Source organism: Lonchura striata, chromosome 4 (assembly GCF_050655825.1).
Source record: "Lonchura striata isolate lonStrDom1 chromosome 4, ASM5065582v1, whole genome shotgun sequence".
In the NCBI taxonomy this organism is placed as follows: Eukaryota; Metazoa; Chordata; class Aves; order Passeriformes; family Estrildidae; genus Lonchura; species Lonchura striata.
The window spans coordinates 74,190,196-74,204,479 of NC_140706.1; the positions used below are offsets into that span (position 1 = coordinate 74,190,196).

The 14,284-nt window shown below is 37.6% G+C and overlaps 1 protein-coding gene across 1 annotated transcript in view; it reads left to right on the forward strand.

Annotated features, from left to right (window-relative positions):
• LOC146767729 (uncharacterized) overlaps positions 1-14,122 on the forward strand; it is a 35,251-nt gene extending 21,129 nt beyond the window's left edge. The window contains exon 9 of the mRNA XM_085578447.1: positions 1-14,122. This exon is cut by the window's left edge and continues 13,064 nt beyond it. The gene's annotated coding sequence lies outside the window, so the exon portion shown is untranslated.
• Positions 14,123-14,284: the final 162 nt, after the last annotated feature.

Genomic DNA, 14,284 nt, shown 5'->3' on the forward strand with positions numbered 1-14,284 from the left:
CTAATCTTGCTAGGGATATATTTGCAGTAGATTTTGCTTGTGTCTTCCACTAATTGATGCCTTAAGGTTAATATAAGTATGTTGGAGTTTTTGGGCTTTGGGTCTGGGTTTTAGGGTTTTTTTAAGGAATGTCATAATTTTTATTTTTTTCTGGTTTTTTTTTCTTTTTTTTTTTTTTTTCACACTGGCTATAATGGAAATTCCCTACACTTGAAAGATCAGCAAGTCACTCATCAAGTCTTCATTAGGTTATCTTGTTTTGGGGGTTTTTGTACTAAGTTTAGAAAGAGTAGAGATGCAATTTCTAATGGGGAGAACTGACCTAGAATGACACTAAGATCTAGGTAGTGCATATGTGATTCATCAGCACATTATATTATTTTTCTTCTAGAGGTGCCTGCATTTCTGCATTCATTCTCTCAAAGTCAGTGGTATCCTTAGTAATGTCTTTAGTGCAAGCAACTTGTTAGCATTTTCCAACAAAAAAAGTTGTCCTTTTAAACACTTCTTAATTCTGAAAACCCATTTCATAGCTGGATGTTGACCAGTTATGTCCCTAAATTAGATGTGTTAATTACTGTGTTGTCATATAACACAAAAGTAGCAAATGCATTTTTTCAGGAGTAAAATTCAAACTACTTTCCTTGTATTTCAGTCCTTTCAAGTTGTTAGGGAATCAGAATTAATTTGCAAATAGTATTTTCTCTGCAAGGCTCTCTGGGCCTAAAGTCCTTCAGTCCCTACTTGCTCATCAGGAATCATTGTATGAGCAGGTTTCTTCACTCAAGGCCTTGGGTTTGGTCTTGGCAAAAAGGACAGGATCTTCATTTCCACTTCATTAGACTAGTGTGCCATTAAGCCACACGAGGAAGGAACATGTGCTGTCAAATTCTCTTGAAAAAATAAAAAGAAGAGCAGGAATTACTGAAAGGCATCACATTAGTCCTTCCTTATTAGGCATGTAATGAGATGAAACTGCTCTATGAAAAGTAGTAAAGAAGGGAAGAATCTTTAATGTACATATTTAAAAAAATATAATAATGTCTGTATTTTTCTTTTTAATTTATGGCTGATATCATCGAGTATATTCCCATACAAAGCAGACTAGAAACTCACTTGAAATTTCACAGGAACCTTTTTTTTCAGATAACATGCTTTAAAAGGCTGAGGTTTGAGTTTTTAAAAATAAAAAAAATAGAAAACAAAACCCCCTAACATGTCAAGAAAGGTTTGCAGATGAAATAGTTTTTTATCCTTCACATAATGGGAGACAAGTGGGAGGAGCTGTGGTCACCTGAATTGTGATTTCTCTGCAGTGCAGTTGTGTGTCCTCATAACAAGATCACAGATTCAGAATATAAAATTATAGATTAGTTATGCATATTTGAAAGCTGTTTCAGAGACTTGCTAAGCTCTAAATTGTGGTGGAGCTGTTTCAACAATAATTCAGAATTAATTTGCAGAGTTTATGAAAGCTGAGGTTGACCCAGATGCCATGAAAACAAAGTGCAGATATCTGCAAATACCACAGTGCAGGACATTTTTAGGTGGAAGCTTTATAATTTTGACAGTGGATTTAGACTTTAAATCTACATTGTTCAGTGGTTTTCCATGGGTATGTTTGTTCATCTCTACTTCAAATAAATATAGTTACTAAGTAGAGGTGAATTTATTCTAGGAGTAAGAATTAATTTTGGCTCTTTTTTCATCAATGGCAAATAGCAATTGGGGCTTTTTTTTAGAGGAGAATGAATTTGAAGACACTTCTATTATCTGATAAGAGTATAGTTTTGTGAATGGTATTAATCTCCCCACAGGTTCAATATTTGTCTTGTGAGTCCATGAAGACTCTTTATGCATTTTGAATGATGGCTCACATTGATTGCATTAAACTGAATAAAATGACATCCTCAGTATTGTGTCTATCTCCTCCCTCTACCTTTCACTGACTGTACAAGTTTCAATTAAGTTGGAGGTTGATATAAGATTTTTTTAAGCTCCCTTTTAGATATTGCCATAGTGAACTAGATCATTCCCTCTTGTTGAGCAAGGAAAACGTTAATCTGTGAAGAGAGATTTTTTAAAATGTGTATGATTTGAGTAAAACAGACATTGCCTAGCCATATTACAGGCACTCACAGCTGTTTAATTTTTATTATCTTTGCTTTGAATTCACCTATTTTTCTTTTAAATTGCAGTTCAAATGTTTGGAGAATTTGAACATATAGTTAGATTTCTCTCACAAAAGAAAAATTGGATTATAGTTCTTGATGGTAGGTTCTCCATGGAGCTGTATCACAGAATCACAAGGCTGGAAGAGACCTTCAAGATCATCAAGTCCAACCCAGCCCCAACACTTCAATAAACCATGGCACTGAGTGCTGCATCCAATCTTTTTTAAACACATCCAGGGATGGTGACTCCACCACCTCCCTGGGCAGCCATTCCAGTACTCTATCACTCTGTAAAAAACGTTTTTGTAATAGCCAACCTATATTTCCCTTGGCATATTTTGCATTCTATGACTTAAACAGGCCATTGCATAATTGTACATATAATTTAGTGTAAAATCTGAAGTCTGTCATATCATGCCAACACGGCCACAGCCTCTGCTGGCTTGGTCAGGCTGCATGGTCTAAGCAGTCACACCTGAGACAGCGCTGTAGAAAATTACTGCAAAAGGGAAATATAGAAAAAAGGGTTTGACAAACAAGTGGGTAGGCTTTTGTAGTACCTTTCCTTGTTAAAATTTTCCAAAAATCAAAACAATCCACTTATTTTTATCCCAAATAATTTCTTCCTATGTGGTCTTTTTCCTTTCTCCCTGACAACTCCTTTGATATCACTTGATCCACAGGGTTTTGGAAGTGGGCTTTTTTGTGTCATTGTGGCCCATTTTGTTTACTGCATCAATGGCTTTGTTATTAATGAAGTGGTATGGCTAGGGGGAGTTCTTGAATGCTGATTATTCCAACAGGTATCTACACATATTGAAATAATAAAACATCTGGGAAGTTTCACTTTTAACTGGCATTTTAGAATTTATTGATGTTTGTACTCTGTTACTTGCTTGGAAGATGAAAGAATGTAAATTTCTAAGGGGTTAGATCTTTTTTGTGGTTAATTAAAACAGAATAATCGAGTTCAGTTGATATGAAATTGTTCAGTTTAGTTGGTGGTCTGAACACCTCATTCAGGATTTTACAGCCTGGTACTTGGAGCTGTAAGAAAACAACAAACATAAGTTTGCTGGGTCAAAAAAGCATGTGGAAATAGAAGTATAAAATCTGAAGTATGTGAGCAAGTGCTTCCCAGAGAAGTCCCTAGAAGGAGCATTTTGTGTTTTATGAGTCCTGAGGTGAGGATTATTTCTACTTCTTGTTTCAGATATTTACAAAATTTTATACAGTTTCCTCCCATTTTTTTTAGCTTTTTTGTTGGTTCCCCCCTCCCCTTCTGTTCTGATGGCTAACATGTTTATCTCTTGCTGTGTTGGCAAATAACTGCTCAGCAGGCAAATGCCTAATGCAAGAATTGCAGAAATTCAGGCCGATGACTCAGGTCTCCACAGGACAGCATTTTCTCCACTGTCACTGCCCAGTGACAATTGATATTCTGCTTTCAGAGGAGAATTACACTCTCCTGTGACATTGCTGCACGATGGAGGGTTTGGTTTTAATGGGATTCTGTTGCTGTGGGAGAATGGTCATCTGTAACTCAGCATAAAAGGAAAATAGGGATTTCCTGATCAATTTTCTTACTACAAAACAGGGATGCTGCACAGTTTTCCTTTCACATTTTGAGAGATAAACCCTCAGGGGTCGTGGGAATTTAAAAAAAAAAAAAATTGTAGTTCCATAACAGTTTTTTTTTTTTTATCTCCCTCTTTCACTGTTTTTGGCTGAAGACAGAAGATGGACTTGTGAGGGACAGAGCAGCAAACATTTTTTGCACATCTTACTGAGATTGAGAGATTCCTCTTTGACCACTTCAGAAGGAAAGAGTGACTGGGAGAGGCTTCCCCACGTTGGGGTGGAGTTTTCAAGTCTTGCATCCACATTTTGCTCTGGATCTTAAAGAGGGTAATGGAGTAGTAAACTGGCCTGTATTTATCTTGGATTTATGTATTTAACGCACTAATATATACCTCAGGACATCACAGTCCTCTTTTGGAGCATGTCTTGCTATGAATAATTAGTACTATCAACGTCAGGATTTTGTTACAAATACAGTCTTGTTGCATTTGGTCATTGAGATAGAAAATGTTTCCAAACTCATGTTATGATTTGATTTATCCCTGTTCTCGAATTGCAGGCTTTTTCCAGTGGTGCCTGAGGCTTGCTGGGTTAAATGATGTCTGAGGAAGGCTTCAGCATTCACTGCTTGACTGCTTTATATGGAATTAAATGAGCTTAATGATACAGTATTACGAGTAGTGATGAGCAAAATAGAACTACAGTGTACAACAGTGATTAAATTACTGTATTTTTCTTAAGCTAAAGTTCTACATCAAGATTTATAAGTTGATTAATGTTAGTCATGCATGAAAGCCTGTCTGAATTAGATTCTCAATGCTGCTATAGGTTATGCTTAGAGAATTCTGATACGTGTATAATCTTTGAGGTCATCTTCAGTAAGATCTGATGCAAGTAAATTAATATGGAAGAGGTTTTAATTCCACTTTTTTCCCCCACTCTAAAACATTTAGGAAGGGTGCAAATATTGCCACTGTCAAAACTGTGCACGTGTTATAAAAGATGCACTATTGGTGCTCTTCAAATGCCAGATGTGGCTGGTTTATGTGGTTCAGGAGTTGCAGCAAGGATATTAAGATCATTCAGGTGTTGTATGTTCGTGACCTTAATAAACACATGACAGCTTTTATTATCTGAAATTTCAAACCCCAGTGTGAAGAAGGGAGGGATGGTGCTAAGTGAGGCAGAAACTGGAAGGGGTTGAGCTATTTCTTGTTTGGTTTGCTTGTTTGTTACAGCACTACTCAAGCATAACTTTCTTCGTGACCTTTTAAATGATTTGGTACTTGATGATGTACTTCACTTGAGAGTGTGTCTCTAGCCTTGAGATTTAAAGTGGTTGTTGCAAAGGAATTTTGATGTGCAGGCAGTTAATAGACTTTGATTCCATGGAAATGCTGTGGGGCAGCTCAATCATTTGGTTTTTGATACTGGCTGCATTGTGACACTCCAGTTTCACTGGATTAAAGCAGCTGACACTTGTTATGTGTTGACTGCTATTTCCTTTTTTGTGTTACTCCTACCGACCAACAGGTTTTAATTCTGTTAATGCATGGCACTACTGTATTTTGTATTTGTAAATCACTTTCTTGCATCTATAGAAAAACCTTTTTTTTTTTCTGCTTATGAATCTTTTGCGGGTTGAGTCTGACTTTTAAACTTTAGTTCAAATTTTCTTTGAATGTACCTACATAATTCTTGATTATATCTTACTTGCATGCAATTTATTTCAGACATTCCTACTATTAGCATTGGTACAGATAATTATGAGCCAGCTAACGCAAAGAAAGGAATGGATATGTGATAATTTACCTTTCAAAAAAGTCTTCTATTCTTCTCTTAAACCTTACACTAATAATTTCCTCTTTCAGGAAGGGTGAAGTATTCCTTTTTTGTAGTTTTTATTTTTTCTTCAGAAACAATTTCCAATTCTATATCTTAAAGAGCTCCCATTGGGGCATGAACTAATAAAATAAGTATTATTTCTTTTCAGTTGTAGTGCCATTTCTGTAATAAGGTATGCATATGCATCCCCATCTGATGGCCTTTTTTTTTTTAATGCTCACTTAAGAAAGATTTGTTGAGTGGAGGATCTGTTTGTGACGTTCCAGTTGAGACTGAAATTTCAGTAGAGTTATGGGCTCCCGAATACAGACACCTATTAGGAAAATGCTGACAAACATATTGCAAATATATTTAGTAAAGTGCTGAGAATATCCTACATGCTGCTGCATGTTCTTGTTGTTATTTGTACAAATGCAGTATACAAGGAGAAAAAGGAATCTGTCACTGTAAGATATTGCTTCCAAGAAACTGCAATAACTAACCTTTTTCAACACTTGGGAAGAAATGAAGATAGCAGTTAATTCATCTCAACTATGTTAACAATAGAAACACACATAAAAATAAATCTCATTCAACTCTAAGGTGCCTAAAATTGACATTATAGTTTCAGACCATCACATGGACAGCAGCACAGGGCTTAATTTAGTTGGATTGTGTTGGAAAAGGCTGCTACAAGACACTCTGGAGCAGATTGCCCAAGAGCCTTAAACAGCATAATTCCTTTCAGCGAGTGGGTGGGAAATAGCATCACTGCTGACATGATTGTGTTTTACACTTGGCTTGCACACACGCAGGTGTTGGCATAAGGTCCAGAGCAAAACAAAGGATGCTGTCTTGAGAAGTGGTAAAAAGAAAAATAAGATGCTCAGGATGGATCAGGTAAATGCTCAGCTAAGAGTTTAGGACAGGTAACTTTGGTTGAATATAAAATATTTTGTTTATAACATAACAAAGTACATCACTTTTTCCATATTAGCTTAGTGTGCATGAGGAAAAAATGTAGTCCACATGACAACTGACTTTGGTACTGTTTTCTTTAAGGCAGGACATAAGAGATCTGGATTCATACTGGTTCTCCACTATAAATCAGCTTAATCTTGCTCTAATTGTTTTCTTTTTAACATGACTTTCTCGAGGTCATCGGACTTCTGCTGTTTTAAAATCACTGAGAGGGTGAACTGCCTTCTATATTTGTCTCTCAGCTTCTCTTCATTATGGAAACCTTAAAGAAAACATAGCTATATCTTCTACTAAAATTCTGTTAAAACTTTGAAAATATAATATCTAAATATGAGAAATGTGAATGAAACTTTGAACTGGTATGGTGTGGTTTTTAGTTTTTAATTAAAATTATACTTTCACCAAGTTTAAAAGAGTAGGAAAAACAGTACTATATCAACTGGATGGCCAAAAGTGCTAGGGGAAAAAAAAAAGTGTAACAAAAAGATCAATTATATTCTTTGAGGGCTTCAAATTCAGATTATTTGCCAGTAAATGTCGATCAAGTCAGCCACAGCAGATTGCTGAGACTTTCAGCAAGCCTTCCCAGGCAAGCTCCTTGGCACACAAGAGTCTCAAGTCTGGTGCAAAGTAGCTCACATCCCCACACCAAAAATGCTCACCTTGCACAAACCCATATTTTCTGTATGCCTTGCTTCCTTGGTGGTGGAAGGACCATGGAGAAGGTGCAGCCAAAAGGCCTGGGACAAAATGAGGAGTAGCAAACAAGCCTGAGTCAGAGTTTAGTCTTCTGTTTCCTACAGGACTATGCCTTTCAAACAGGCCAGGGGAAAGAAAAATAAAACTGTGAAAGAGAGTTCAGATCACAAGTTCATTAATTATGAGAGGTAAAGAATAGATAGCACACACTTCAGTGAAGGTGCAATGACCAGTATAGACCATTACGTGTGCACAATGCAAATTGCCTTGAACCCTGTGTGAGAAGTAGTGAGCTGTTTCTGAAGGAAAATAATGAATACACTTTAGAAAGGTAGTGACATGCCTATACATCACTGAAACGGGAGGCAGAACACAAAACAAATTAATGATTATTTGTAAACGTAATAAGGAAATGTCAAGGACAGCTAGTGCACCAGAGAGTATATGAATGGGAATGGAAGAAAAGGGAAAGCCAACTAAGGAAATGACAGGAAAATTACTGTAGTAATCATTATAACTGTATATAAAGAGAATTTAGGATTAACAGAAAGACTAACAACTCTTGGGTTTCTAATATTCTGGGATATTTGTCAAAAACTTAAATGTTGTAATTCTCTACTGTCCAGAAAAAAGCACCTTTTAGATGGTGAAAGTATGGAAAAAGAAAAAATATTTTGTGAACCTTGACTGCTTGTGTGGATGTGGGTATAGAACCACCCAACCTGTGCGTGAAAAAAAAAAAATCACAAATGCTAATGTTAAGCCTAGTTTATTAAGGTTTTTTATTTTTTGGCCAGTGGCCAAGGCACTGTTTTAAAGTGTAGGAAAAAACCTCACAAAACAATAGTCCTAGCTTTTCTTCTTCGGAGGAAATGCTGCGTGTTCTGCTACTGCTCATGGTAGAGTATCTCTGATCTCTCATGTCTCAGGCTTCTTGGGAGAAGAACAGTTGCCAAGACTGGAAATCCACATACACTTCCTCCCTTGTATTTTTTAAGAGTCCTTATGTTACTGTGGGTTCTTGCTTTTGGAAGGGGAACCAAAAGATATGCTTTTGCATTGGGAAAACTACATTTCTTTGCAACTATAACCTTCTCAGGGAATGGACCAAGTTTTGCAGTCTTCTAAAATAATATTAAGAAGAAAATGGTATTTTAGGACTGCTTCATTTTGTCCTCACCAGAGAAGAACATTTTCTTCCCCATTTGAAATCACAAAGTTTGTAAACTTTATCTTTTCTGCTGTAATATAAATCTTTAATAATGAGGTAAGAGAATTTTTCCAATTTGTCTGTTTCCAGCCCCAAATTTCAGCTGGCTCTAGTTATAGCCTAATGAAATTCAAATAGCTGGACTGAAGGTTAGAAGGGCGATGACACAAGAAGCTGATATTAATAATGTATGTGAGCAAATAGACTTGCAGTAGCGGTTCCAGCAGTGTGGAACAAGTTACAAAGAGAGGTCTGTCTCAATATGACCTGCACTAGAAAACAGGATTGAAACTCAAGGTCTGCAAGTTTCAAAGCACAGCTTTCCTGTCTGCTGAGCTCCTGTCTAGTAAGAGCCATCCCCCGCTGTGCAGCAAATGCCCACATCATTTCATGACAATCTGGCCAAATAAGCAGTTACAGATTTTCCCCCTTCTGAAGCTGTCAGCCTTACCAAGTGTGATGTGGGACTGAGTCAGGATCTGTGCTTGATCGTTTGTCACAGTGGAAATAACCAGTTTTTGTACTGGTTCGGTGACGAAGCGATAGCAAATATGTGAGCTAAATTACCCCATGCTCCAGAAAACATGAAACTGCCTCGTGTTTTATGCTTCCTTAGCACAAAAGGGTTTGTAGTTCCATTAACTGAGCATGGATTTCCACCTGGCTAAATGATCGTGAAATACAATATCAAGACTTGCATGCTACTTTAGGTTCTTCTTTATTAATAATAATACTAGTTTATTTTCAGATAAGGATTTCCAGCTTCCTGTATTGTTTATGCTGGAATCTGTCAATGACCTGAAAGGAGGATAATCTTGTCTGTCATCTTCTCTTGAAAGTCCAAGAGAAATGAGCGCATCAGATAAAGCTCATGTCTTACATGATTATTTTTGTGTCAAGTTTTGGATATACACCCATGCCATTTTCTGGAGCTATTCAGCTGAGGCTTCATTGGTAACATAGTCTTCAAGTCTTCTTGAACTCCCCTCCTGCTCACGCTGCTCACTCCTTCCCCCTCAGGATTTGTTTGTGTCAATTTTTCTTCCAAACACCTGACAAGTGTCTTACATAGTGAATTAAGATAAAATGGTAATTTTGAAAGTGCTGAAGTAGTTAGCGTACTTTGCATTTTGATAAAGTCCTGCAGAGATTAAGAAAAAATTGGCATTTACTGGGGCAAGCCTAGAAATTAAGTGATGATCTTTATTAGTGGGCAACCATTCTTCAACTGGCTTCGATGCTTTCCAGACTTTATAAAGTGACAAATCAAGCCAATTCTTGCACAAATAACACTTGAACAGAGTATTTAGTCACTGTTGTCAACTTTGATCCATCAGATTTTGATGCAGGTAGTTGATCTGATGGGAAGTACAGCCTGTCTTTGCTGATAGGAAAAAAAATATAGTCTTCCATTGCAGCATTCTCCCAAAAGCCTTATTGGTTCTGTTTGTTGCTCAGTGGATTTATGAGGTCTCTGTTCCTAAACCAACCTCCTGAGTCAGCACTATCTCCTGTAAAGATGAATGATGCTGCACCACAATAGAGACTCTGACCCGAGAACAGCCTTGCATTGTGTGCCACCAAAAGAGCAAGTGCAGTCTCTTAATGCTTTTAGCTGTATAATTTCCTCAACAGTACTCCTGTTACTCTGTGCCCCTGGACAGGACTGGAAGAAGATTATCTGCCTTTCACAGAAGAAAGCATTACAAGTATCAAATGTGTGCTTTTTTTTTTTTTTTTGGTGATGTTATTTGGCTGTTCAACACTGACTGCGAGGTGCCTGCTCCTGTGGATGTAAGTAATCTTTTTCAAACAGTAACAGTTAGATTGCCAATTTCCCTGTACTTGGTTTATCACCAAGTAAGATTTTCTGGAGTGTTAACAGCATCTTATAACAAGCAGCTTGTTCTGGTATGTCTGCTGCTTCTCCCATGCTAGACAGTTCTTTGATAGCTAAGCCACTATTGAAGGAGAGGAGACAAGTCACTCTTTCTCTCATCCCTTTGTTTATAGTTAATTTAATCCAGGAAAGATGTTTGCTTATTTGCCCAGATGCAAAAGGCAAGCAGGGCCTAGCATCTGGACTTGCTCAGACACTTACAAGCAGTCCCCATTTAAAACAAGATGTACATGTCCCCCTGGTCGATCTTCATGGTCTTCTCCTACCAGACTTCAGCACATTTCTTGCCCTCTGGGGAGCTGTGTGGGCAGATGTGTCATTGCTTTTGGCATGGTGGTGTGCTGAGATCATAAATCCTGCTGAGAGGAGCCTTCAAAGCTCAGGTGAAGCAATTCACCTTCTGTCACTATCCAGAATTTGGGAATTTTGCTGGCTTGCACTGCAGCCCAGTGCATGGACAGAGGGAGTATATTAAGGCATGGTTTCAGCTTTTCTTGCATAAGAGAGCTGTTGCAGGGGCTTTTTGGAAGCAGCTCTGGTTCAGCAGTAGCTCCCCAGGATCAGGTGCTGTTTGCAGAGGTGAGAAGCAACACTTGCTTGGGATGTGAGAAACACAGGAACCATTAGCTTTCAGTTGTTTCTGAACCATTCTGCCCTTCACTAGTCATCCTTGATGTTCTTTTCTTATTTATCTTTGTTAACTTGCTTCATTACTCTTGTACTTTTTCACTGCCAGTTGTTTAAAGATGCTTTCATTCATAGAAAATGAAAATAAATTCTGAATTCTCAATGTAAGATTTCCTAAACTGATCCTGGGATACAACTCTCAAAGTGTCTTTAAAGATTTCTCTCCTGCTGCCCTGCTGCTGTCTTTGCTCTGATGTTTATTCTGTTGGTGAGGTTGAAGCCTCATTATCACTAAGGAGTGAATCTCAGAGTTTATGATAAATAATTTTGTGGAAACCTCAGGCCAGCAATAAACAAAAAAGAAAGCAGAACTTTAGGGGTTGTTGGGAAACAAACAACAAAAGAGTACACCATGTATTAATCCCAGGTTTGTCTGCATTTCATTAGATACCATATGTAGCACTGGTTCCTGCTGTTTTGAAAAGGATAGAGTACATCAGCAATAGGTTCAGAGAGGGACAGCAATGAAATGTAAAGCTATGATCTAATTTCTGTTTACGAAACAACTAAATGTGGAAAATCAGTTTCACATTTGGAGAGAGATGATAGACAAAAATTACATATGGGTTCAGAGTATATTTTTGAATCCACAGGTATTTTTTTTTCTTTAACTGAGGTTAAAGAATATTATTAAAGAATAAATTAAAGAATAATAATTTTTTACATGCAATGAAGAAATTCCTTACTATGAAGATAGTGAGGCACTGGCACAGGTGACCCAGAAAAGTCTCATCCCTGTAAATATTCAAGGGCTAGTCAGACAGGACTTTGAGCAACCTGGTCTAGTGGAAGGTGTACCTGTCTATGATGGCAGGCTTGGAACTAGAAGATCTTTAAGGCCTCTTTCAACCCAAACTATTCTCTGATTCTATAATTTTTATTTTTTTTCCTAGAGAGAAAAAAATCTGGAACTCTCAATGATTATTTTTTGTTCCTTTGATGATGTTGCGTTACATAAAGGGAAGTTTGATAGAACAGAAAAAAACTGGCAATTTAAAAATAAAAATACTAACCAATTACATATTGGCAAAACCAGCAAAATTTAAATTGGGTAGCTAGTTGCTATAGCCTCAGGCTGGTGCATCAAGTAGTTTGATAATTATTTTCCTGCTTGTCAGAAATGGAGAACTGCTGAAGGCAAGCTCTGTACCGTGTAACACACATGCATGAGTTCCACATTTGTACCAGCTCACATGCTGACAGACTGCTCTGGAGAAATTAATGATGCCAAACTCTTACAGCAATTGTCTTCTAAATAGGGCTGTTAAATAAGGCAAGCCTTGCCTTGAGATTGATTTGTTTGTTTGGGGAGGGGGGAGTGTGGGGGCAGGAATCAACTCTGATTGGGGTTATATTTAAAAATTTTCCTCTGGATTTCTGAGGAACAATTTTAGGAAAGTAATTTTTCCAGCCTCAGCTTCTCAGCACTAAGTGAAATTTTTTCTTTAGTTTCAGAGTGTGTACAATAAGCATATCTTGTGTTTACATTTGGAACCAACTAAACTAGTTTCAACATATCCCAATTCTGTTCATCTCCACAACCCACGCCATTCTCAAATCTGTCTGGTAGCTTTGATTTACACAGACATTTCTAAATAAATTGAAATTTAAAATCTGTTTTTTTTCCTGTTCTAACTTCTTTTGAAGGAAGATAGTGCTTTTGCTTGAAAAGTAAGTAATTCTCATCGACATAGAACTACTGGAATTGCAAAGCTGTTCAATATTTTTGGGACAGGATTGTCCCTTCAGCCTTGGATTCCTCCTAAAAGTCCTTATAAAGAAATCCTGTTGCACCACTGAGACTCAGTGCATCAGGTGAGGTTTGTTAACAGGATTTAATGCTTTTAACAAACCAAAATTACATTGAAATCCCTAGCAGAAAAAACCCCACGGTGTGTAATGCTGCAGGTCGTGTGATGTTGTGCAGCTCCAAGTGTCAAAGATAACAGCCCCGAGGGCTTGAGATGCAAAAGCAAGACAGAACAGACCTGGGTCTGGGTGTGACCTGCAGCATGCTCCCTGGGAAAGGCTGGGAGCTCTGCAACCAGTCATTCATCTATACTACTTAAAAACTACTTTTTTTTTTTTTAATATTGCTTAATTCATTAATTACTATAATAGCTTACTTAATAATGGGGTAGTGAAACTTGGCCTGTTTATGCCTATGAAATTGAAAATTGCACGCTATGGCATACCTGTCTGCAGCTAGGAAATGTTTTACACTGTTTGTGTTATTGGATTTCAAAGATTATTTATTGAAATGATGATTTAGGTTGCGGCACTAGTTCTTAATAAGGCACTAAAGTAATGCTGCTAATTAGAGACTAAGAAAATGGGATTAGAATCCAGACTAGGGATCAGAGTTTAGAATGGGTAATTTGGATCTGGTATAGCCTGAAAATTGCCAGGCTGTCTCTGTAAGTCTTTAGCTCACGCAGCAGGGTGTTCAGGGTGTGTGCTGGTCAGAAGCAGCAAACAGCGAGTGGGAGGGCTGGGAGGAGGGAAGGGACCCATGTGCAGCTGCTCTGAAACCAATTCTGTGCAGAAGAATCCCCAGCAGGTGAGCCTGGCTGCTCACATCGGCGTGCTCTCTGTGAATTCAGGGAGGGAATCAAAGTCCTGCTGGATTTTACCTGTTTCTACCGTGTTTAGGAGCAGGTGTTGAGGACACAGTTCAAAGGATCTTGTGGACAGCCTAGGTGAAATTTGGGAAGATGATCCCCACCATTGACTTGTTCAAAGAGGCAAAGGTTGTGCAGAGAGAGACCGGAAAATATTTTTTAATGAAACAGGTTTAGGGAGAAAAGGAGAAGGAGAATGGAGATTCATGAGAAAAACATTTTTTTCTTCCTCAAGTAGGATGTAGCATATGAATGTAGCGATTCAGAAGTGTGTTCAATTAAAATGTGTTGTTGGAACTCAAATGATGTTGGAACAGATGAGTTTTTAGAAAATTATTCCAATACCAAAAGTTTTAATTATCTGTATGTGAATAAAATGCAGCCTTTTCTCAGTCTCTTTTATTAAGGAAGGAAGTTAAAAAGAAAGTCGTAATTTGGTTAAATTAATTGAAGCACAACCACTCTGCATCTGCCATGTCTCTACCATTTTCTACTAATATGTTTTTAGGAAACAAGTTAATTTATCCTTTCAAATGTGTAGCTTGTCTAACTTTCCAGGGAAAAAAATGTGTATCGTGCAGTGCATGTACTGAAACAAAAGGCTGTT